The sequence below is a fragment of the Protopterus annectens genome, chromosome 3.part1 (assembly GCF_019279795.1).
Source record: "Protopterus annectens isolate FY-2018-M chromosome 3.part1, PAN1.0, whole genome shotgun sequence".
In the NCBI taxonomy this organism is placed as follows: Eukaryota; Metazoa; Chordata; order Ceratodontiformes; family Protopteridae; genus Protopterus; species Protopterus annectens.
Genome location: NC_056732.1, coordinates 1,084,984,253 through 1,085,009,415, shown reverse-complemented (window position 1 = coordinate 1,085,009,415; position 25,163 = coordinate 1,084,984,253). Strand labels below are relative to the sequence as shown.

The 25,163-nt window shown below is 39.3% G+C and overlaps 1 protein-coding gene across 1 annotated transcript in view; it reads right to left on the bottom strand.

Annotated features, from left to right (window-relative positions):
• The window catches only part of STAU2 (staufen double-stranded RNA binding protein 2), a 3,898,627-nt gene that overhangs the window by 992,722 nt on the left and 2,880,742 nt on the right, over positions 1 to 25,163 (bottom strand). The gene's annotated exons all lie outside the window — the stretch shown is intronic.

Here is a 25,163-nt window from a genome sequence, read left to right as displayed (position 1 = left end):
TCAGGGATATCACTACTTTATGGGAGAAAAGAACTCTTATTTTAACACACTGAATTATAGATGTATACAGTATAGTAGCATCTTATTGTTATAATATAAAAAAATCAAACTGCCACTTCACATCATCTAAATTTTATAACAAAGTAAAAGAATCTTCAACAAAGGTGGACCTCTATTAGATCTGTCTGGCATGAACTTCCTACTAGGAGTCTGTAACACCTTCAGCATCTCTCTCACAGCCTACAGAACTTCTTTTTGCATTACTCAAGAAGTATACCAATTGATATTCGGAAGTGAAATGGCTTTCAACCAAATGCATATTTTCTTAGTTGATAATTAAGAGACACATATCATATTCAGTAGCACATATTGTATTTTTTGTTTTTCTTTGCTATCATATTCCTCAGCAAAGTCGCAATAGCTTGAAAACTGAGAAGAAAAGTACTTTACTTTATAATCAGAAAAAGAAAACATATCAGGCACCACTGAGTGATATACTGTAAATATCACCTGGCAATGATCTGTCTGCATATAACCAAACCTCAGCCTCAGAAAAATCATTTGATTTTATTAAGGCATTCAACAGCATTTTATATAAAGGACTATCTGAGAAACTGAAATAATTAACTGCCAATTTCTAAGTAATATAAAGTGTAAAATATACAACAATTTAGGATGGTCGGAGTTACATGTCTATGCTGGTAGGAGTCCATGGGTGATTTGTCACAGGACTCCTACTGAGGCCAGTTCTTTTTGGATTATTCTTCTCCAACATAATACTGTAAAATGGATTATAAGTAACCAAGTAAGATGATGACTGTAAACTGGGTAACATCCTTACAGCAGTAAAAGATACAGAAATTATCTATGATTCTAAAATGGTCTTTCAAAACTGAAAACCTGGTACAGTAGAAACACCCTCTCATTTAATGTCAGGAAATGCAGTCATTTTGCTGTACAGAGAGACAGAGACCCCCATTTGTTGGTGTGGTGAGCGCGTGCACGTGTGTGTATGTATATGTGTGTGTGTGTGTGTGTGTGTGTGTGTGTGTGTGTGTGTGTGTGTGTGTGTGTGTGTGTGTGTGTATGTGTGTACGCGCGTGTGTCTGTGTGTGTATATATATATATATATATATATATATATATATATATATATATATATATTTATTTTATTTTACATTTGTTGACCGGGCTAGTCTAACTGGAATAAAATCCATTTTCAGTAGAGGCCCGGGGAGAAAAGCTCCAGCACAGCAAACTTTTTACAGTAAAAAATAATAAGTTCAAAGCAGAATAACAGTAGTAAAATAGCTCTAAACAGTTACAGCCATTTACATACACAATATATGACTGTAATAAATTGTTTAAAATTAAAAGAACTATAATAATTAAAAAGGGTCAAGCAGAATACAGACATACTGATTAGGTTCAGTTGACATTACAAGGATAGCAAGGTTGTGCTGAGGTGATATGCAATGCAATAGGAATAGAAACAAATTAGTAGTTTTCATTTGGAAGCAGGATAACAGAAAGTATATACTGTTAATAAATTATAGAAATGTATCATATGATATAGTGAGATAAAGGTATCTAAGAGGCAGCAAGAGTATGTAAAGTGGTGGAATATATTCTTGCTAGGAGCAGAGAAGATATTTAGTCAGGGTTAGTACAAGGGCAAAGCCAGTGAGAACTGAGAAATTGTTTTATTCTTAGTTTAAAGAGTCTTGAGGAGGTTAGAGCTAGGAGTTCAGAGGGAAGTTTGTTCCAGTGTTTGCCTATGGAGTTAGAGAACAGAGAATCTCCAGCTGAGTTCTTGGATTTGTTAATAGTAAAAAGTGGCTTATTTGAGGAGCGTAGGTTCTTGAGATTGTTATAAGGGGTGATGAGGGTAGTCAGTATAGATATATACATGCGGGCGCGCGCACACACACACAGACACACACACACACACACACACACACACACACACACACACACACACACACACAAAATGAACATTTACTTTTCATATTCTCACTAAAGGAACAGCTGATCATTCAAGAGAACCACAAGGCAGTAAAGTCTGGGGCATTGATTCATTCATTTTCAAAACTTTAGGAATGACCGATACTGTTTAGTCCATAACTGCTCAGGTGTTTCAATAAAATTAGTACAAAACTGTTGTACATTGTTCTATCTCACCCTCACAACCATTAAAAAATGTAGCTAACTGCCTGACTCAGTGGAGCAGAGAAATGATGCCCTTAATGCAACCCAGAAAACTGAGGTTTGATTAATGATCTCAAACCTGGAGAAGCCAGGAAAGAATGAAGGGAGAGGCATGAAAGGACGTGGCCTGTTCGTCTCTACCCGGGGGTAGAGAGAGATGTATGCACTAGTGTCAAACTGAGTTGGTACAATTTCTTTGATGAAGACCAGGGAAATTACTGCTCATACTTCCCGTGGGGTGGTACTGTTGCTTGGAGGGTGCACACCTTGCAGAAGTGAGGGGACAGCCTTCACGGTTAGCCCATTGCATGGTTGATCCTGGAGTTTGGCCAAGTGTTAACTAGGGGATTAGGACCAGCAAGCAAAAAACAGCCAAACCTCACCTAGTGGTTGCCTGTATGATGTCTTCTGGCTGACTCTTCTTCAGGGATGGGGAACAAATGGTTCATTTGACCAGTTGGGAGCTGAAGATAAGCAGTCAGCAAGAACAAAATATGGCAAATAACAAAATGCATCTTTTTAGAACAAAAAACACAAAAATCACAATGTGCTTCTTTGATTAAAACTAGTAAGGATGAAAAGCTAGAAAATAGTGCAGCTCATTAATTCGTTACTGTTTTATGAAGCAATGATTCTCTTTTAAAATAACATATTTTTATGGCATAGGACATATTTACAATGTCTAATATATGTTTCTCCTAATTCAGTTGCTGACCTACCCATTAAAGCTACCATACAGGTACTACACAGCTGTTCCATTCATGCAAAGCTGGAAATTCTGAAGTGACATTTGTATGTTTTTATGGATGAAACAATAGTAGACTTCATTCATTCTATTCATTCATTCTTGACTGAATGAAGGAATTAATGTTATTTATTAAAACCGATATGTTTTTTGTTGCCCATCAACTAGGCTATCTACATGCATTTACTTTCTCTTTTGCAGCGGTGTAATCTGAAATTTGTCTGTAAATGCAGTGCACTTTATTTTCTGTGCATGTAGGAAAGTGCTTATTGTGCAGCTCAGAACTGGTACAGTACAATACAGAAATCACGGCAGTTGAGATCCGTGTCCTTGAATTTGATGGGCCAAAAAGTCTTTCTATGAGGGACACAATACTATATTTTCTTTTTACGTTTACCATACGAGCTCTGATTCATAGTTTCATGGGTAATTACTAGGTTAACAACTCCAGGAGGCCTTTGTAAGCCTTACCATGCTTCCCAAATGTATCTGACAGGTTTTGATACCCTAGGGTTATTTTAAGGGTATATGTAGGCCCGAGCATGGGTGATCAAGCATTTAAAGGCTCCCTCTGTCTACTAGAGACAGACGTGCCAGATCAGGGGTAAATTTCTGATTCCCCATTCACTGGTCCAAGTTAAGCTTGAATGGGGTTAGAGAATAATTCTGCTTCACACAGATGGGGAGCCTCTTCCAGAGAAGGGATAGTCTCTGACACGCATAAGTATCCCTCTAATGTGTCCTGTTTATGGTGCAGATGAAGTTTAGGACCCTAGATCAGGTAATTATGATGCTATTTGTTTTGTTGGTGTGCATAAGGTCCATCAGAGTGGGATCAGAAGCTACTTTGTAGGCTTGGAAAAGATCGCCTTTCATCAGTCTGTAGGATAACGAGTACAGAAAAAGGGCTTTGAGGCTGTCCTCCTAGGACATGTTCTTTAAGCCATGTATTTACTTTGTGAGAAACCTCTGTGGATGCTCCAGCTGTTATATATGTGTGGTCGGGTACATACCACAGGGGGCATTGTACTTAATGAATAGTGTGACAATGGAACAAAGACATTGTTGGACCTAGATGTCATACCCTTGCTTACAAGTTGTGCAATATAGAATAATTTCATTATTACAGTAGATGAATGATGGAGAAAAGAGAGGTTACTGTCTATATGTGTTCTCAAATCCTTGACCACTGGGTCTCCTCTTATGGTTGTATTTCCAGTGTGGTAGTGTCCAGGGTTAACCATCTTCCAAAAGGATACTATTCCAGCTGAAACTCCGATGTAGTTGAGTGAAGGCATATTGGGCGACAGGTTGTATTGATTTGGTTAAAAAGAAAAGAATTATATTTTGTACTAAAGTTCATTATATACAGCAGGACTGAAAGTACAGGTTTGATTGACATCCTTTTCAGAAAACTTCTGCAATTCACAACCTTCACTGCTGGCTACCCTGTGCTCAGAGGGTCTTCTGATTAGGATATTGTACCAGCAAAGTCCTGCTGTGCAGGAGAAAAACAGTGGGGAATGCTGGCAGATGGCAGTTGTTTTTGAGGTGACTGACTCTTCCCATGTGCTTCTTTGGGCCTCTCCTTCTGGTTACCACAGCCCCCACCAATGCCTAGGTGCACGAACTCCGAGACCCTGGCCGGGGTTGTGGTGCAACTGCTATTCCTCTTACTCCAGGACCTTCTGCAAACGGGGAACCATTGTTTTATCAGGAGGCATGCATCAGCTCCCTGCAGAAACAGAAACACCTTCTTCCCTTTGCCAGTCATACGTTCATAGGTTGGTACTAGGCTATCGGCCCTAGGGCCAATACAAGCCTAGCCATAACAATTCCCTGGCTATTTCTTCCCACACTATTTATTCATAGTTTACTTTAGCCTCCTGTTCCCAAGTGGGAGCTGGCTCTGCCTGGACTCTTTTAAACTTGTTACCTACAGGATTTCCATGTGACCCAGAGCTAGGGTCAGGCTGTCAAAGTAGTATTTACGTACACTTAAATGTACACCACATTCATCCAGTACATACAATTAAAGTAATTTACTTCAGTCTGTAAGGTCAAAGTGCTGCAATATGCTAACTTGGACAGATTATTTTAAAAAGGAGCTGTTAACTTGTGCGCCCATTCAAAATATAAAGCCCAGAACTAACAGGGTCAGATTTTGTGGTATGTAGTGTTGCTGTGCAAAGTACCAACCTTTCATGCAACATAAAGTACTCTAGCTGTTAACAATTCCTACCCCCTTACTTGCCAGACTGCAGACTCAGGAGCTGTGAGTTGCATGATTGAAAGTGTCAACTACAGTCTTCCATCTCTACAATGTGGGCCTCTACCTCTCATAACTTGGAACAAAAAAAAATGTGGGAAACTTGTTAACAACTGCAACTAGGAACCTCTCAGGGGGTTTAATGTGCAAGTGAAAAATGAAAGCCAGGAAACATATGTGCATTTGAAATAAAAGATTCAAGTAGTGTGCTTAAATCACAGTAATAAGCATGACATTATTCTTTACAAATCTGCCTGCCTACACCTTACTTTATTAGGACCTCTAACCTGCATAGCATTTAGCAAGGATGTGGACGCTGGGGCCAGAGAACATCGGTGGGAAGATAACATGGTAAAAAGTACAGAAACAGTCACAGCTGCAGTGCTCCCAAGGCAATCTGTTGAGCAGAAAGAGCCCATGCCAACCATCCCTAGTAAACGGTAAATGAATATATTGCTGGGAACTTTCTGTGTTCCATTCTCCAGTTCAACCTGTGCTTTCCTTATTTCTGGAGTAATACCACTAGCCTCATTTATGAAAAGTACTCTGAGTGTGCAGAAAAAGGGGGAGGGGAAGAAAAAATGGGCTTTGTTATGAAAACCTAATGATACATCAGCAAAGACTGGCAGGGGAGAGAGGCAGCCACAGATTGTTTTATCTTTTGATGCATGCAAGTGTGTAACAATACTGCTTCTTGCTCAGCGAAGTAGACAAAAGTTGCATTTCTTTGGTTTCTGGTAAAGAGCACCATGGTACCAGTGACAGGAGATGACTGCTGCAGGTCTTGTCTGCTTTCGCAAGGGAATTTGAGATAACTGTACCATGTGAACAACTCACTTCTGAACTATTCTCAGCTATGAAGCCTTGGCTCTGTACTGCTGTGAATACAGTACCTTTTCCAGCCAAACATGTCAGTCTGCTGTGAAAATGTCCTACCCAATTTTATACATTCTTGGGACTGTGTTATACTCAGTACTTGCTGGAAATGGTGTTTGCAGCCTGGTTACCGTTGGCAACAGCGCAGAGCTGCTGGTAGTTACTTGAATACCTCTTAACCTCTTAGTGCCAGAAATGTGGACAAAGCCAAAAATAATGGGGGAAGCGAAAGATAAAGGACATATTTTAAATTTTGATTTTATAAACCTAGAAAGTTACTAAAATAACATTTTATGTTAGCATGCATTTTCTGAAGGATATGAAGTCTGAAACTCAAATGTCAGTCACTATTTAGTGGCTTCAACAACCAACGATTTGTCAGAAAAACACACATTTCATGAGGAACAGCCCAAAAATATGAGACAAAACTCTGGACAACTGAGATTTAATAGTGTAACACACTGCAGTTAATGCTACCAGTTTTTAAAATGCAGACCGATGCTTCTCCAGTTAAGACCATATATGCATACGTATTACACATGACATGTTCTCCTTTCTGTTGATGGAAAGTTAACTGTTCAACTATATGTTAATGTATGCGTGATGTCTTTATATTCCTTCTTCAAAACTACACACACTCACCACACAAGCATTCTTTCTCACACACAAACCCAAAAACTTTCTAACTTTTTGAGGGTGATACCCCCTCCAACAGTTATACAGGGGTCTGAACTCCTCTAATTTTACATATTAATGTGAAGATTTGAAAATTGCCCAGAGAATGGGACATACTCTGAGATATAGCAATTGGGCATTTACTATTTTCCCATAATGGCACTTAAACTGTTCAGTATTATGAGGGGCACACTTAACATCCTTGAATATACAACAGGAGCCCTCAAACACCCTCTCACACACACATATAAACACACACACAGGGCACAATGTACCTGGTCCTCTGGTAAATCATGACAATTTTCAGAAAAGATCTATAACTTCCTAAGCCAATGTCCATAACCTATACTTTCATACCTTTCCATGGCTCTAACAGCAGGCAGCAGCTGAAAAAAAAATGCATCAGCTAGATGGGAGAACATTTAGAACTCTATGTGCATTTTGTACATTTCTAGTAGGGCCAAAAAGGGGGCAACACATACATATTGAAAATAACAAGCCAAGTGGAAAAACAATAGTAGGCTGGTGAATACCATATGATCATGTATGGTTGTCCAGTACGGAAGGCACTGATTCAAACACTACATGGATGGTGCTCAATGGAGACATACTTCTCAAGTGTACCTCATTACCTGGAATGTTTATCAATGGGTCTTAAAAAAGTACAGTTGTGTACACTTACCATAAATGTAGATGTTCTAGTGTCTTCACTGTTGCAGTCATGACTGTAGGGTTCTCCCCTGCCGGCAGGCAGCCCTCGGTCGGCCAGAATCCCAAAGTCTGGGTCCGGCGTCGGCTGCTCAGCCATGTTCCCTGACGTCAGAGCGCCAGGAGTACAAAACTGACAGCCGACGCCATGTTCTCCAGTTTTTCTTGCCCCAGATGTCAGGAGTTCCAAAATGAGTAAGATCCCATACCCTTTGCAAATACACCTCAGAAGAAGGGTGACGAAGGGAACCACACAAAAGAAAAAATAAGAGGGGACAGGAGGGAGGGTAACCCAGACTGCAATAGTGAAGACACTCGAACATCTACATTTATGGTAAGTGTACACAACTGTACTATGTTCATCGTGTTTCACTGTTGCAGTCATGACTGTAGGGTTGAATCCCAAAGCAGAATAAAAGGGAGGTGGTCATAAAGTAGAGGGGGTGGCTAAAAGGCCCTGCAAGACTGCAGAAGCAAAGCCTGCCCTAGACTGAGAATAGAGAGGTAGATTGTAGTGCTTAGAAAAAGTATGCATTGAACTCCAAGTTGCAGCTTCCAAAATGTCTTTGGTAGGAACTCCCCTGAGGAAGGCAGCTGAAGTGGCAGCAGCTCTGGTAGAGTGAGTCCTTATGCTCCCTGGGATTTGCTTTCCATGGTGTGAATAACAAAATCTGATTCCATGAGCAATCCATTTTGAAATGGTCTGTTTTGAAATGGCTTTACCTTGGGAACTTGAAGCATAAGAAACAAACAATTGTTCTGATTTCCTGATGTAATTGGTTCTGTCCAGGTAAAAACGTAGTTGTCTGTGTACATCCAAGGAATGCAAGATCCTTTCCCCCTTATTTTGAGGACTGGGGAAAAAAGTTGGCAAGTGAATAGTTTGATTTAAAGCCACTTTGGAAACCACCTTAGGCATGAAAGTAGGATTAGTCCTTAAAGACTCCCTGTCTTGATGAAAAATAATATAAGGTTCCACAGCCATGAGAGCTTGCAACTCCAAAACTCTCCTGGCAGAGGTCAGAGCTAACAGGATGGCTGTCTTCCAAGATAAAAACTTGATGTCAGATGGGGCAGCAGGCTCAAAAGGAGGTAAGGTGAGTTTTTCCAGAACATAGTTGAGATCCCAGGCAGGAATGGGTGGAGATCTAGGGGGCCTTAAGTTCTTAGCTCCTCTGAAAAACTGTCTCATGAGCTGGTGGGAAAAGATTGGAGGGTCTGTATTATAATGAGCAGAAATAGCAGAGGCATGTATCTTTATGGAAGAAAAAGAGAGACCCTTATGTAAGAGGTCTGTCAGGTAAAGTAAAATCAGAGGAATGTCAGGAATAAGAGGGTCCGAATCCTGAGCCTGCATCCAGGTGCAAAATCTTTTCCATTTTCCTGCATAAGATTTTCTAGTGCTAGGCCGTCTGGCTTCCAAAATGACATCCATAACCTGCTTGGGTAGGAGAGAATGAATCATAGACCCTGGATTAACCAGGCCGCCAGGTTGAGAGTTTTGACATGGGAGTGCAGAACCTGACCCTGGTGTTGGGACAGAAGGTTCGGAGTCTGTGGTAAAACCCAAGGGGGCTCCAGAGAAAGATTTTTCAGTGTTGGGTACCAAAACTGTCGAGGCCAATTTGGGGCCAGCAAAATTATCATCTTGGGCTTGTCCTGTTTGATCTTTAATAACACCCGTGGAAGAAGGGGTAGAGGTGGGAAGGCATACCCCGAGAGGTTTCTCCAACTGAATGATAATGCATCCACTCTCCAAGCTAGTTCGTGGAATGTCCTGGTGCAAAAAATCTGTAGTTGATGATTGAGGTGGGATGCAAAGAGGTCTATGTGAGGACATCCCCAGACTGCTGTAATCATCTTGAATATTTCGGTGTCCAGCATCTATTCGTGTGGGTCCGACAGGTTTCTGCTCAGACTGTCTGCCAGGAAGTTTTGCTTCCCTGGTAGAAACTGAGCTTGAAGTTCCAATTTGCAAGCTAGAGCTGTGTTCCATAGATTCATGGCTAGTCTGCAAAGGGGATAGGAATGTGATCCCCCTTGCTTGTTTATGTACCACATAACTGTGGTGTTGTCTGTCCATATCAGTAGTTGCCCTGGTTGTAGAAGATTCCGGAAGGCCAATAGAGCGTTCTGAACGGCTAGCATTTCCTTTAAATTGATATGCAGGTGCTTCTGATCCTTTGTCCAAAGGCCCTGCAGACAGTTGCCCTGCAAATGGGCCCCCCATGCATAATCTGAGGCGTCCGTGGTTAGTATCTGACTGGCTGGAGGCAGACTGAAGGGTTTCCCTTTGTTTAGAGTACATGCCTTGGACCACCAAAGGAATTCCTTTTGAAGACAAGGCAGGACGGTGACCTGTATGTCTAAACTGTGGCAATGCTGAGACCATACACTTTTTAGGTACCACTGTATTTTCCTCATATGTAGTCTTGCATATGGTACGAGAAGGATGCAGGAGGCCATGTAACCCAAAGCCTGCAGGAATTTCCTTGCAGATAGCTGAGTTAATGTTGCCAAGGTTTTGAAAGTTGAAGCCAGCTGTAATTGTAATCTGGGTTGTTGTGTTTAGAAGAGCACCCAGAAAAGTTATCTGTTGCGAGGGTGTCAAATTTGACTTTTTTATGTTGACAGTGAATCCCAGGAACTTGAGAAGTTTCTGAACAAATTCTAGATGCTGGAGTAAGACATCCTTGCTGTCTGCCTGAATAAGACAATCGTCCAGATAAGGGTAAATTTGAATTCCCTTGAGTCTGCAATAAGCTACTACTGGAGCCAGGCACTTGGTGAAGACCCTGGGTGCAGTAGACAATCCAAAGGGCAGCGCAGAGAATTGATAATGCCTCGATCCGGCCTTGAACCTGAGGTATTTTCTGCACTCCTGCCTGATGGGAATGTGTAAATAAGCCTCCTTTAAATCCAAAGTTACCATCCATGCATTTTTGGTCAGCATTGGGAGTAGCTGCTGTAGAGTAAGCATCTTGAATTTTGGTATTTCGAGAAAAGTGTTTAAGACTGACAGATCCAGAATGGGTCTCCATGAATTTTGCTTTCTGGGGACTAGAAAGAGCCTTGAGTAAAAACCTTGTCCCATTTCTGAAAGTGGAACCAGTTCTATGGCTTTCACCAGGTTTAAGGCCTCTAACCATTGATGTTTTTGGTAGATCTGGCCATCCGCTTGGTCTTGGTAGGGTATGAAAATGGAATTTGTAACCTCTGGAAACCACATCCAGAACCCACTTGTCTTGGGTTATATGAGTCCAATTTAGGTGAAAAAGAGAAAGTTTTCCTCCGAGAGGGGCTTCCAGGCAAGAAGTTCCTGCAGCCCAACAGAGGGAGTCATTGAGCCTGTTTTCTATGAGCTTGCGGCCTGTCCTCTCCTCCCCTAGGGGTGGAAGCAGTCCACTGTCTTGGTCTATAAGAGGCTTGCGTTTGAGGCCTTCCTCGGGAGCGTCTGTATCTACCCCTCTGAGGCCTGTCTGAATTGGGAAAGGACCAATTTTTTTGTAGGCCAATTCCTACTAAATCTGGGTGGCTGTACTTGTAAGAAATCCTTAACCGTTTGCATGGATTTTGCCTTGTCCTCCATCTTCTTTATCACCTCTTCAGCCTTAGATCCAAACAAAACATTATGCTGAACAGGAGCATCCAATAACTTAGCTTTTACTTGATCTGGCAAGTTTTGTTCCTTTAACCAAGCATGCATTCTAATGACTGTACCAGAGGCAGCAGCCCTACAAGAAGCCTCTAAGGCATCAAATCCACAGTGTAAACCATGCTTCCCAACTTGTTCAGTGGCATGCATTAAGTCATGTAATTCCTTATCATCTGCACAGGTGGAAATGGAAGTTAGCTTTTGTTTCAAAACAGACAGAAGGAATTGCTGGTATTTCAGCATATGAAATTGACAGTTTAAAGCCCTAATAGATAAAGTAGCTGAAGTGTACACTTTTTTGCCCCATCTTTCTAAAGATCTGGAATCCTTCTCAGTGGGAATGGGGTTTTTAACAGAAACGGCCTTAACCCCCTTAGGGCCCTGAGAAATGGTTTCAGGATCAGCAGTAGGGTTCTTGTATAAAAACTGGTGGGAATCAGGAACCCTATAATATCTGTCTGGCTTAACAGGAGCTGGAGGAAAAGAGTCAGGAGTTAAGTTAGCCTCCGAAAAAGCATCATCCACAATATCAAAAATAGGAGGAATAGCCAGGGGTCTATGTTGGGGAAGAAGAAGAAAATCCCTTAGTCTTTTCTTAGATTCCGAGTACTCCTGTCCTTCCCAGTGAAAATGTTCCCTCATTTCATGCAAAGTTTCCCCAAAAGAGAAATCCTCAGGGGAGAAGCTGAAGGAATGGATTCCTCAGCATCAGAATCCTCATAAGGAGGGAAAGAATATTCCTGGTCAGAAGAAGAAGAAACTGAAGAAACAGAAGCCTGATCAGAGGAGTCATAATACACTTCCTGCCTTGGCCTTTTATCTGGAGGGGGATGTGAACCCCTAATCATAGTAAGTAAGTCCTCCGCCATCTTAAGTACCTGTTTCTGAGACTTGGGTGCCGGATCAGAAGAGGCCTGGGCTGCAGTCTTTGATTTGGAAGGAGTCTTTGCCTTTGTCTTTGGCTTTGCCTTTATTAGAAGCTGAGTAGGCCTGAAAACCCCTTCGGAAGCCGGTACCTGCACAGCGGCTCCTGACCCATCTGAAGGAGCATTGTCCGAAGGTCCTGCAACAGAAATATTCAAAGGCCTAGTTGGCTCCTCATGGGTGTCCGTTTCGGCTATCGGTTCCGAAATGGCCGACGACAGGGGCTGCAAAAGCACCTCACTGACGACGGCCGAACCTGAAGCTGGCTCTGCTTGTACAACATCGTCTGATTTGGAGCTCGGAGGCCTGTCTTTATCCTTGCGTCATTTGTGAACTCCGGTAGCCAGAACCGTATCCGACGACATTTTGTAATTAAAACGCTTACCGAAGTAATGAAATGCAAAATCGTACCTTCGTTTAATCGTACATTGATTGAATCTAGCACAAAACCGACAACTAGCTACGTCATGGTCAGGGCCTAAGCAAGGAATACAGTAAGAATGAAAATCCTTATGAGGTATTTGCTTCCCACATGAAATACAATTATTAACTTTTTCTGACATCGGACTGGAGCAAGAAACAAGTTTCCCCAATGGGGTACTTAGCTTTGAGTAGGAGAAGAAAGTCTTCGGACTGAAGTACATTTATAAAAAATTGTCAGGAGTCAGCCGACCGGCACTTGCGAACTGCTATCACCGCATGGCAAGAAAGACTGGAGAACATGGCGTCGGCTGTCAGTTTTGTACTCCTGGCGCTCTGACGTCAGGGAGCATGGCTGAGCAGCCGACGCCGGACCCAGACTTTGGGATTCTGGACGACCGAGGACTGCCTGCCGGCAGGGGAGAACCCTACAGTCATGACTGCAACAGTGAAACATGATGAACATGTCCATGCTCTTCCCAGTTCCGCATTAAAATGATCTGTCACCTATTCAGTGTTAAGAATTTTTAACTGGTATCCATAGTAAATAATACTAAATCATATTAATTCATCAAAAGAATTTCTATAAAAGTCTATGCCAGTTAAATTCAAAATAAATAAGTAACACCCCCTTTTAATCTTGCAGTGAGCTTTCTAATTGAAAATGTTATCAAGCTGTTTGTAAGTATTCTACATTTTTCATAGTTTGTTCCACATTTTGTTGGTGAAAGGTTAGGAGTTATGACAGAGCAGTTGGCAATGGTTACTTACAGCATACTGCAGTCATCCAGGAAAATGAGAAATGTCTTTGTGGTATAAATAGCCCTCACTGAGTAGTGCTATATACTGTATGCATACCATTACCAAGTAAGGGGATAATAGTTTCAAGATCTGAGACAGCTGAACTGTGTTGATAAAACCAGACTAGCTTATGTACCACAGAGCATCTAAACCCTGACAATTTGCCCACTGATCACACACCTGTTTTTCTCCATTACGGTTCATGATCCCTAAAAAATACTTTCTGTGTTATAATATCCAGCACAAGCTGCTGGGAGTCATGCCATATATGACTGGTTTATAACATAATATATCATGTCTGTTATGACCTGTTCCAAGGCCTTGCACATGAGGATCATCAGGCCAACAGGTCTGTCATTCTCAGCATCCGTGGTGGTGGCTGCACTTGTGAAGTGGCATCACAACTGCTGTGTCCCAAACCTCAGGGACAAAGCCAGTGGATAAGCTCATGCTGAATAACTGTAGGAGCAGTTCCACAAGTGCACATTTAACACTGATCAATAAAAGCCTTGTATATTATTAGGTCCCATAGGGGATGCATTTTTTTTTTTTACTTTGGAGAGTACCTTTAACAAATGTTCTTTTGTGAGGTTAGGGGGTTTGATATCCTTAGGTAAACGCTGGCTTTGTATAGATGTCTATGGGGTGAAATTTGTACTGAATTTGTTTCCTAATATATTTGTGATACTCACTGGATCACAGTACGTAGTGCCATTATTAATATGTTCAGAGTAATGTTGACTGTTATTCTGAAATTTCTTAAGTAAAGAAAGATTTGTAATTCTTTGCTTCAGATGTCAGCCTGTGTTCATGGGAAGCTTTTGTTTTCCTGATGGTATTTTTCAGTACCTTGGATAACCTTTTTATGTTGACCTTAATTTGTGGCTCTTTAGTTTTGTTGTATATTAATTGAGCTTTTCCCCTTTTTTGTGTTGTTTATTTATGGGGTCTATGACAATGGACTGAATAGCAAAAAGATCGAACGGCTGTAAGAATAAAAATGCTGTTCATAGAAATCCATTTTGTGGGGGGCTGTGCACCCCACACCCCTGCTAAATATATATATATATATATATATATATATATATATATATATATATATATATATATATATATATATATACATATATACCAACTCTGAGATCGCACTACATTGAGGAAAGGGCAAATTTTCCAATTTTCACTGTACAGTGATCTCAGAAAATGAATTTCTATGAACGGCATTTTCATTCTTATAGCCGCTCGATCTTTTTACTATTCCATCCATTATCATAGACCCTATTTATGCAAGTGAAACACTGGGGTTATTTGCCCTTATCTTTCTTATTTTTGTTTAGTTGGGGTAGGGACTTGGTGATTTATACAGTTTTCTAGGTGAGCACAGAATTTGTTTGCATAGCTATTAATGTTTGGAGGGTAACAGCAGTACTTGAACTTTGAGGCTACATTATAGAACTGCAGGAAGTTTGAACAATTTTCCTCTTGTGGGCTCTCTGAATATTTTTTAATTTATTTTTATTTATTTATTTAACATTTGTTAACTGGGAAAGTCCAACTTGGAACAACGCCAATTTTCAGCGGAAGCCTGGGGAGAAAGGCTCCAGATGAATGTCTTTGTAACATGGGAGGAAAGCAGAGCACCCAGAGGAACCCCACATGAATGCAGGGAGGACATGCAGACTCTGCACAGAAGGCACCCCAGCCAAGAATCGAACCAGAGAACCTCTTGCTGTGAGGAGACAATGCTACCACTGCACCACTGCGTCATCCGATTTGATCCAGGGAATTCTTGTTTATAAAACTGAAAAGTTTTTAGCCATAGCCTACATTTATGGTGCTGGTCTTCTAGTTCATTAATGGGTATTGAAAGTCTGCCAGGATGGTAGAATTTGTGTGTATTTGAAGCCCATCCAATGTATTTAAGAAATGGAAATGTTTTTTGGTGAACATCAATGGGGGCCTGCAATATGCTTTGATCTGATAGTTGGTTTTATTTAGACTGAGTTTAATAGGCTTGGTTTGTGGGTGTGTAGGAATCTGCTTTGAGATAATGTGGTGTTTAAAAAAATTGAAACATCACCATGGTCCCCATTGGGTTTAAAGGTGTGGTAGACACAGACCCAGGTATAGAGAGGACACTTTACTTCTGACACAGGCTTCAGCAATAATACACTCATGGATGTGCTCCAAACACAAGAGGGTTCAGGGTCAGGCAATTTGTTATGTACACTCGTATTGATAACATCTGGTGTATTACTTGTCATGGGCTTTAGATTGGAAAATTGGTTATTTCTATACAGGGAAAACAGAACGCACCCTTAGGAAGGGTATTTACGAACATCTATATGCTACTAATAAAGCCAATACAAATAATGCCCTTTATAAGAATAGTCTAGTTTGCAAAGGCACTAGTAGGTTCAAATTTGGAATTTTGGACATTGTGGTTGACAATATAACAGGAGGTTGGTGGGAACTAGACCTGGAGATCAGAGAACTATATTGGCAGCTAAAATTAAACATCATGGTACCTCCAGGTATGAACGACACAGCACTATTGTCCCCCTTCTAAAAAAAGTGCTCTTACTCTATAAATATTATTCATAACAGAACATACATTCTCTTATATCTATGTTTTTTTAAGTCAGAATTGATTGTATGTTTTATATTCATTCACAGGATGTATCATTTTCATGCTTGATTTACTTTACTTAGAATTGTGACATTTTTTTTTTATGCTTTGTACCTTTACGTGCCTCCTTACTTAATTATGCTAATTAGTAACAGATTGTTATACAAAGGATTCACTTACTAGTGGCACTTGTTCTGATGAAGTCTCTTACAGCTTCAGACAAAAGCACTTAATCTTTCGTATGTTTTATGTTAATAAATAGTTTTACTTTCCTTCGGATTTTGGATTTTTTGGATACTACTGGCATTTGTATTGGATGTAGCATAGTCATAGGTTCATAGGTAGGTACTAGGCTATTGGCCCTAGGGCCTATATAAGCCTAGCCAAAAAGGTACCCTGGCTTTCGCCACCCAAGAAAATTATTTTCCTGTGCCTCTGTCAAGCAGAGCCACAGAGGTGATCCCCGGGGGTGAATTTCCTATTTCCCATCCAATCATCAAGATTTTTGTTGAAGAGTGCTAATGAGGAGTTTTGTTTGATATAGACAGGTAGTTTGTTCCAGAGTATGGGAAGTCTCTGGGACAGGAATCTATCCCTCCAGCATGTTCTGTTTATTGTGGTGACAAGGTTTAGGTCCCAGTCCCTAGAGCATGTAGCTCAGAGGGATTGGGATTTCTTTAAGTGGAGCATGTCCAACAGCTCTGGGTTTGACATAGCTTTGTATGTTAGGCAGAGGTCGCCTCTGAGTAGGTGATATGTGAAGGAGTAAAGCTGGAGCTTTTTGAGACGGTTTGGGTAGGGCATCCGTTTGAGGCCGGTTATCCTCTTTGTGAGGTATTTCTGCAGCCTTTCCAATTGTTGTAGATGTCTTGTGAGGTACATACCAAAAGGGGCATTGTACTCTGTAATGGGTCTAATGAGTGACGAGTAGAGGGGAGTCATGTGGGGTCAATTACTTGTTCAGGATGGCTTTTTATGTTTTCTGATAGTCTTGGTTGAGACATTTTTTTAACACACTGCCTTTTGCTTTACATTTGTCGTGATTTGGCAGTGTTCTTTTTGATTGTGTTGGCACACATTATTGGCTGGCTATTTACATGCAGTACCCATCTTACTTAGATGGAACAAGGCAGTTCAATGACTTCTGTACATTTGTACAATGAAACTGCCTCACGTTCTAATGATACTAATGACCAAAGCATTGATGAACTTATGCAATTGGTTTCTTTACTTTCCCAACAAGTCAATGACATTCAGAGCAGTTAGGAAAGACTAGCCCCACAATGCTTTGCAGAAGGCATCACATGCAAGGAAATGAGATTAGCCAATCAGGGTGACTTTTCTCGACCACCTGACTTCCCGCGATCACATGATGAACATAAGGAAGATGGAAGGCACCAGGACAGCATGTTTAAACTGGAAAACGCTATGGATTTTAGTTTTAATGACTGGGTTCATAAGGAAGTTAACCTACTAACTGAAAACAACTTGTCTCATCAACAGGTTATTGGCATATCATTAAGGACTGAAATAGAAGATTTTGAGAACAAACTCATTAAGGTACATGCTTTGCAATTTGATAACTGTTATCTCAATGAGCATTAAAATTAAAAGGGTACCTAAGGGCCTACATGTTTACAAATTCCCTAATGGCTTGAAAGTTGGGTAAACAGAGACAGATGAACTTTTAAAGCTTTTTGATAACTCTGGTTGTGAATTAATGGCATTTATTGTCCGGGTTAATAACACATGTATTAACAAACTGTTAGATGAGTTGAATGTTTTAAATAATGACATACTGGATGATTTACTGTTTGAGACGAATGCAGATAAATATGAAGCTGTATTTAACAAGGTTGAACGATTTGTTAAAAGTAATCTAGATAGGAAGCATAAAAAACTGTTTAGAGATGAAAATGACTACCATAAGAAGTTAGCCTACCCTTTCCCTAAGTTTTATTATGATATTAACAATGAAAATAATGATTTTGAGTCTGCTTCTGTGGAACTAAATTTTAATGGACACACCAATACACATTATTAATAGCATGGGGACACAAGGGATGGAGAAGGATATAATGAAAATTATGATCATAATCACGGCCCCCTAAGGAGGTCTGAAAGAATAGAAAACCAACACAGGCAAAAAAATATTTTTTTTCCACAAGCCCACACTCGGAGAGGGGCAAGGGCAGAGGCATAGGAAGAGGACAGGCAAACAGAAAGAGGAACAATTAACCATTAAGCCCAATACCTGCAAATTACACAGTACCTTGGGAACTAATGAGATAGAGGCTACACATGGAGGGGTTTTGAATACGTTAAATGGATTTAATATTTTTAATTATACGAACATAACAGTTAACAATTTGTACTTTGAGCTTTTTAAAAAAGGCTTTAAATTTGTACTGTCAGGAAAAATAGGTACTGTGGAGGTCCTTAGTGAACTACGGCTCTTTATGAGAAAGTTAAACCTACAGATTTTATACAAAAACAGTGAAAATGGTGTTTCAATCAAAAATACTGGTGTTACTATGCATAAGAAAAGTTGCTTTAATCCACCACTGCACCCCCTTCTTTCAGTGTTTGAAAAGTCATGTGTGGAAGAAATCCACAACACCTTTAATCGTAAGAAAAAGAGTTTTCATAACATGTTAAAGGAAGAAACACAATTATTAAGAGAATTAAGGGAAAACCAGGATATTAGGATTATGAAACCGGACAAAGGTGGGGGAGTGGTTTTGTTTGATAGAATGAATTACGATAAACTTTTAGAAATTTTCTATAATACTGACAAATGCCAACAGACTTCTAGGAATGAAATATTTATTATGCATAGAAAAATTCAGCTTTTTCTTGAAGACTCCCTCTTACAGGGCATCATTAATGAGAACTTATTTGAATTTTTGAAACTAGAACATCCTATTATTCCTCTGGCCTTTGTAGTTCCCATAATTCACAAAAGCATTGACCATCCGCCCTTCATGGTTATAACAGCAGTCCATAATAGTCCCACGTACTCTTTAGGGGTATTTGTAGAAAGGCTACATAAGGACTTCTTAATAAAACCGGTTGACTACTTATTAAAGGACTCATGGGACTTTTTAAATAAAATTCAGGCTTCAGCTTCTCAACAATTGATGTTAAAGACTTGTTTACTTCTAAACCCCATTTTATTTTATGATGCAGTTAGATAACTAACCCCCTTAAGTGATACAATGCTGACATTTTTTGATGGCCACCATGGAATATATTTTGAATAGTAATTACTTTATGTTTGAAGGAGAATTTTTCAAATAAGTTAAAGGGGAAGCTATGGGTGCCAGCTCCGCATCTATATATGCAAATTTAGTCCTATATATGTGGGAGAAAAAACATGTTTTTGTCTCAAAATTCATAGAGGAATGGTTAGCCTGTTATAGATACCTTGATGATGACTTTATTTTATGGAAGCCTGCTAACAAGATAGATGTATTTTTGAATTATCTAAATAGTGTTGGTGACACCTTCCTTTTTACAGGAACTGAATCTAAAAGCAGTATAGATTTTTTTAGATATAACTTTGTTTAAAGACAAAACCCAGAGAAGGTTTGGTTCCAAAATTTTTAGAAAGAAAACTTTCTCCAACAACTACCTGGATTACCAGAGTAACCACCCAGGACATATGAAGAGAAACATTTTTAAAGGACAGTTGATACGAGCAGGTAGAATGTGCTCAGATTTGGATAGTTTTTTGACAGAAGTAAATATTATCACAGACATGTTTAAAGAAAGAGGGTACCCCAAGATTACCTAATGACAATAGTCCAGGAAATAAAATCAGGATGGGGTAATAAATACAATCCCCTCTTAAACAACAGTGTGTCAGCTACACATGATAAAGTATCCAAAAGCAAATTAAACTTCCAAAGCAGTATGGTACTACCCTATGGTACGGGTAGTCAGGAAGTGAAACAGATACCAACAAAAAATTGGATAATTTTTAAAAGCAATCCTGATATTCTTGAACACATTGGACAAGTTCCCAGTTTTGTTTATAAGACAGGCAAAAACTTAAAATGGCTATTCAAACATCAGTTATTATACCACCAGGTACCAGAGAAAGGGACAACAAAATGTGGCGCATATCGACAGTGCCCGTTTATTATGGAGAACCAGACTGTTGCCTTGGAACATGTACCCTTTAAAATTATGTTGAAAAAGGTCAAGTGCGGTACCAGGGGCATTGTTTATTTGGCCTTGTGTACCACATGTGGTTATTTCTATATACAGAAAACAGAACGCACCCTTAGGAAGCGTATTTATGAACAACTATATGCTACTAATAAAGCCAATACAAATAACGCCCTTTATAAGCATAGTCTAGTTTGCAAAGGCACTAATAGGTTCAAATTTTGGATTTTGGACACTGTAGTTGATAATATAACAGGAGGATGGTGGGAACTAGACCTGGAGATCAGAGAACTATATTGGCAGCTAAAATTAAACGTCATGGTACCTCCAGGTATGAACGACAACAGGACTATTGTCCCCCTTCTAAACAAAGTGCTCTTACTCTATAAATATTACTCATAATAACAGAACATACATTATCTTATATATATATATATATATATATATATATATATATATATATATATATGTTTTTAAGTCAGAATTGATTTTATGTTTTATATTCATTCACAAGATGTATAATTTTCATGCTTGATTTACTTTACTTAGAATTGTTACATGTTTTTTATGCTTTGTACATTAGGTGCCTCCATACTTAATTATTCTAATTAGTAACAGATTGCTATATAAAGGATTCAGTTACTAGTGGTACTTGTTCTGATGAAGTCTCTTACAGCTTGAGACGAAAGCACTTAACCTTTCGTATGTTTTATGTTAATAAATAGTTTTACTTGCCTTCGGATTTTGGATTTTTTGGATACTACTGGCATATGTATTGGGTGTAGCACAGTCATTTGGAGTCAGTTACTTGCTCAGGATGGCTTTTTATGTGTTTCATGTAGACTCTTATGGATAGCGTCTGATGTATTACCTGTCAAGGGTTTAAATTGGAAAATCCACTAGCTGGACTCTATCTAAAAATGGCACCATGGGGACAGCAAAGGCTTTAGCCAATATGCATAAGCCTGGAATGACAGGTGTATTCTATCCTTGGCAAAGCAAGTAGGGCTGTACACTAGTTCAACTCATGCTGACATATACTGGATACCCCTCAAATGGCATTAGCTAGTAAGCCAATTGTTTAAATTAATCATATTTCTTCTTTGTAACTTGGCATCATTCTTTGAGAATACAGGATTCCACTCAATACTAGAGTCCTTCCTGTATATGTGATATGTATGGAGTGCTCAGAAATGTCTCTCTCTCTCTCTCTCTGCATATCCCTTAAGCTTTTGGACACCAGATCATTTACACTTCTTTATTTTTTTTTTTTATTTTCAGACTTTGCCTTACTCTTCATCTTTCTACTCCATCATTTAAACACATTCTAACTTGCTAAGACTGGACCTTAATAGCTGTTGAAGAAGAAAATGAATTAAGCCAGTGGTCTCTGGTCCACTAGGCCCCTGGAAGACATAGGATACTAGGTACCCTGAGATGCATTTTACAGCTTTTATTCTACAATTCTGGTCTTGTGTCTGCCTGAACAAAAATCATATGAAAAAAATAATTTTCACATCTTGTCTTATTGGTGAGCTTTTTCCTCCATACTTTCAATACACCCTAACTACTCAGGCAACATAGAGAGTTTGAGAAGTGCCATCAGTGAAGTCAGTCAGAGCACTACCACCATAGAAGTCATGTACTCCACAGTCAACACAGAAAGTCACAGAAGCACCATCAGAGAAGTCTCTCAGCACTACCATCACAAAACACATGTACTCCACAGAAAACAGTGTGTGTCAGACAAGTACTATCAATGAAGTCAGTCATGGCAGTTTGGTCAGCATGAAGCAACCAAATGAAATCTGTGATACTAATTGATTAATGAAGGATATTACTGAGTAAATGACAGGTATCAGTATTACAAACAAGTAAAACGTTATCATACATCATTGCAAACCACACACTTTCCACTTTTCACTCAAACTGTTCACAGAAAAGTGAAGAGAATCTGAAAGTTCTCTATGGCAATTGTTGTTCATCTCTTGTATTCAAATAAGGCACTGTGATGGGTTCAAATTGTTTATTGTACATAAACACATCAGGAGTTGTAAATATTAGTAACGAGGCAACCAGGCTCTTCGTAAAATCAACTGTCAATCCAAATATTTATTGGCAACATATAAATCAAGTAGGTAAGCGCTTTCGCTAAAGAACTTCTTCAGACCATATAACCACATATAACATCCAACACTCTTTAAATAAACTTCTTCTTTCAAATTCATCAAATCACGAATGAGCATCAATTAAGTTAAAGTGACCATGCATAAAAATCCATTAAAATTCATTTAAAATACAATACATGCAAAGACTAGAACACTAGAAACATTCGGAAAATTCAAAATTGATCATTAATGCATAAAAATACTCTAACAAAGGAATTGACACAAAATAAATAAAAACTTCACTTCTCTACTCTCCTGTTTCTGAGCATCGGCTTAATAGATGCTCTTTCATTTAGACCTGAGCCACTATTGGCTCTAAGGAGAATAATCCAATGTGCCTCTCTGCTTTCAGTGTAATTCCTGATGTTGCCTTCTCTGATTTGCGGGTAAATAACCTCTAAGACCCTAAAGCTGAATTTATGTGTTTCCCCAGCTGTAACTACAAGAGTGGCAGAAATCTTGTGTTATGGTAATATTGCTGAGATTAATTTGAATGACAATAATTTCACATGACGCTGTGAGAAGTGCAATTTTTGTGTATTTATTAACACCTCAAACAAGTTCACTCACCCAGATATGGGTAGGGAATTCACTTTTAAGGTAGATGCCACCTGTGCCACTTCCAATGTAGTGTATTTAGCTGAGTGTGATCTCTACCACTCTTTTTATGTGGACAAGACGAACAGACCCCTTAAGAATAGAATAAGAGAACATATATATAACATTAGGATCAAGTCAGAACACAATGCTTTATCTAAACATGTAGTTACAGCTGGGGAAACACATAAATTCAGCTTTAGGGTCTTAGAGGTTATTTACCCACAAATCATAGAAGGCAACATCAGGAATTACACTGAAAGCAGAGAGGCACATTGGATTATTCTCCTTACAGCGGATAGGGGCTCAGGTCTAAATGAAAGAGCATCTATTAAGCCGATGCTCAGAAACAGGAGAGTGCAGAAATGAAGTTTTTATTTATTTTGTCTCAGTTCCTTTGTTACAGTATTTTTATGCATTAATGATCAATTTTTAATTTTCCGAATGTTTCTAGTGTTCTAGTCTTTAGATGTATTTTAAATGAATTTTAATGGATTTTTATGCATGGTCACTTTAACTTAATTGATGCTCATTCGTGATTTGATGAATTTGAAAGAAGAAGTTTATTTAAAGAGTGTTGGATGTTATATGGTCTGAAGAAGCTCTTTAGCAAAATCGCTTACCTACTTGATTTGTATGTTGCCAATAAATATTTGGATTAGCAGTTGATTTTACGAAGAGCCATGTTGCCTCGTTACTAATATTTGCATTGGATTATTGTTCATCATTTTGGTTTGTAGTGAGGCATTTATCCTGTGGGGGACTTTTGCACTTGTTTATTGTTATACAGTTTTTTGCCTAGTACTTCACGTGAACATGGCTGAGAAACATGATGAAATTGTGGAATTGGACTATGATCCCAGTAAACGAGGAGAAACACATATTAATCTGCAGGAGAGGTTTACACAGTACCGTACGAAAGATAAGAACTTCCTCATTCAGTATGAGGCATGTTCCGGTGATGACGTCACTAACGGTTCATCTAAAGACAGTGAGCGACTACAACAGTGCATGGAGCAGTTAGAGTGTGATTTTCTTAAGCTAAAAAGACTACAGGTACAGCAATATCATTTTGAGATGTGCCTAGAGAAGAAGATCGTTCCCCGAGGTATGCGGGTGTTTAATATGCCCACACAAGGCTCACAATTTCCAGAACTGCTTACCCGATGGCAACAATTGAATTTGGAATTAAGCGTAAATTATATGAAACTCCTCATTGACTTTTTCCGACCTGAAGAGAATAGTCTTAAGGACTCCATAAAAGTTAAGCAGGAATACGTTTATAAACATTTTTCTGAACGAACTGTTGATCCGTTACTTGAAAGCTTGCTTGACAGTATAGCGGTTTTTGAATGCAAGCTTACCTACCAGAAGAAAGTAAAGATTTTGAGGGACATTAATGATTTCAAAACTGGGAATGTCTTTATGTGGCCTAAGACTGGACAACGTTCACAACATTTGATTGATGTACAGGACAATACTATTACTGGTGGTGTTGCTACTGCTAAAGTGAATAATAATGTAGTGTTTTCATCTGTACGTTGTAGTAATGATGCTAATGAGTTTTTTGATGCCAATGATATGTTTTTACCATCTAAAGTTAATGAACAATCTGTATAAATTGAAGATTGTTGCGTTGCTAGTGTTGTTAGCACTGGAGGTGATGCACCTAATCAGAGTAGGAATTTATATCCTACTACTATTGTGAAACAAGGGGCTCAGACACTTTCAGTACAGGATAGGGTAGTTAGACCTAAGGCCTATCCTAATAGAGTCAATGGAAGTAATATAGGTGGTATATCTGGTACTGATGCAACAGGACACCCCCCTTTTCCACTTCCCATCAATTTAGACAGGGGGGTAAGGTGACCGAGATCGGTGAGTCGAGGTCACCAGAAACGGAAGTATTCAGGGGACAGAGTCACAGGCCAGACTATCAAGAAAATGTGGGGGAATGTTATGAATCATTAGTCTGGAATATATCTCAGTATCAACTTACTCATGAAGAACATAGGGTATTAAACAAGGGAATGAGCTTTATACCTACATTCGAGAGTAAGGTAACTGACACTGTTTTAGATTTAAAGATTTTTTTGTCACAATATTATGCTACGTATGCAATTTGGTAACAATATTGGACAAGTACGTCCATTTAGGAAATTAAGTACTTATGTACCAATTAATAACCCACTGGATGATGCTTATATGAAGTTGACGGAAGATGAGCTATTTAAGTATTATGATAATAGATCTCCAAATAGGAGGCGATGCTTAAGAAATAACCTGAGCTATGGTGAAAGACAGGCTTTGAGGAG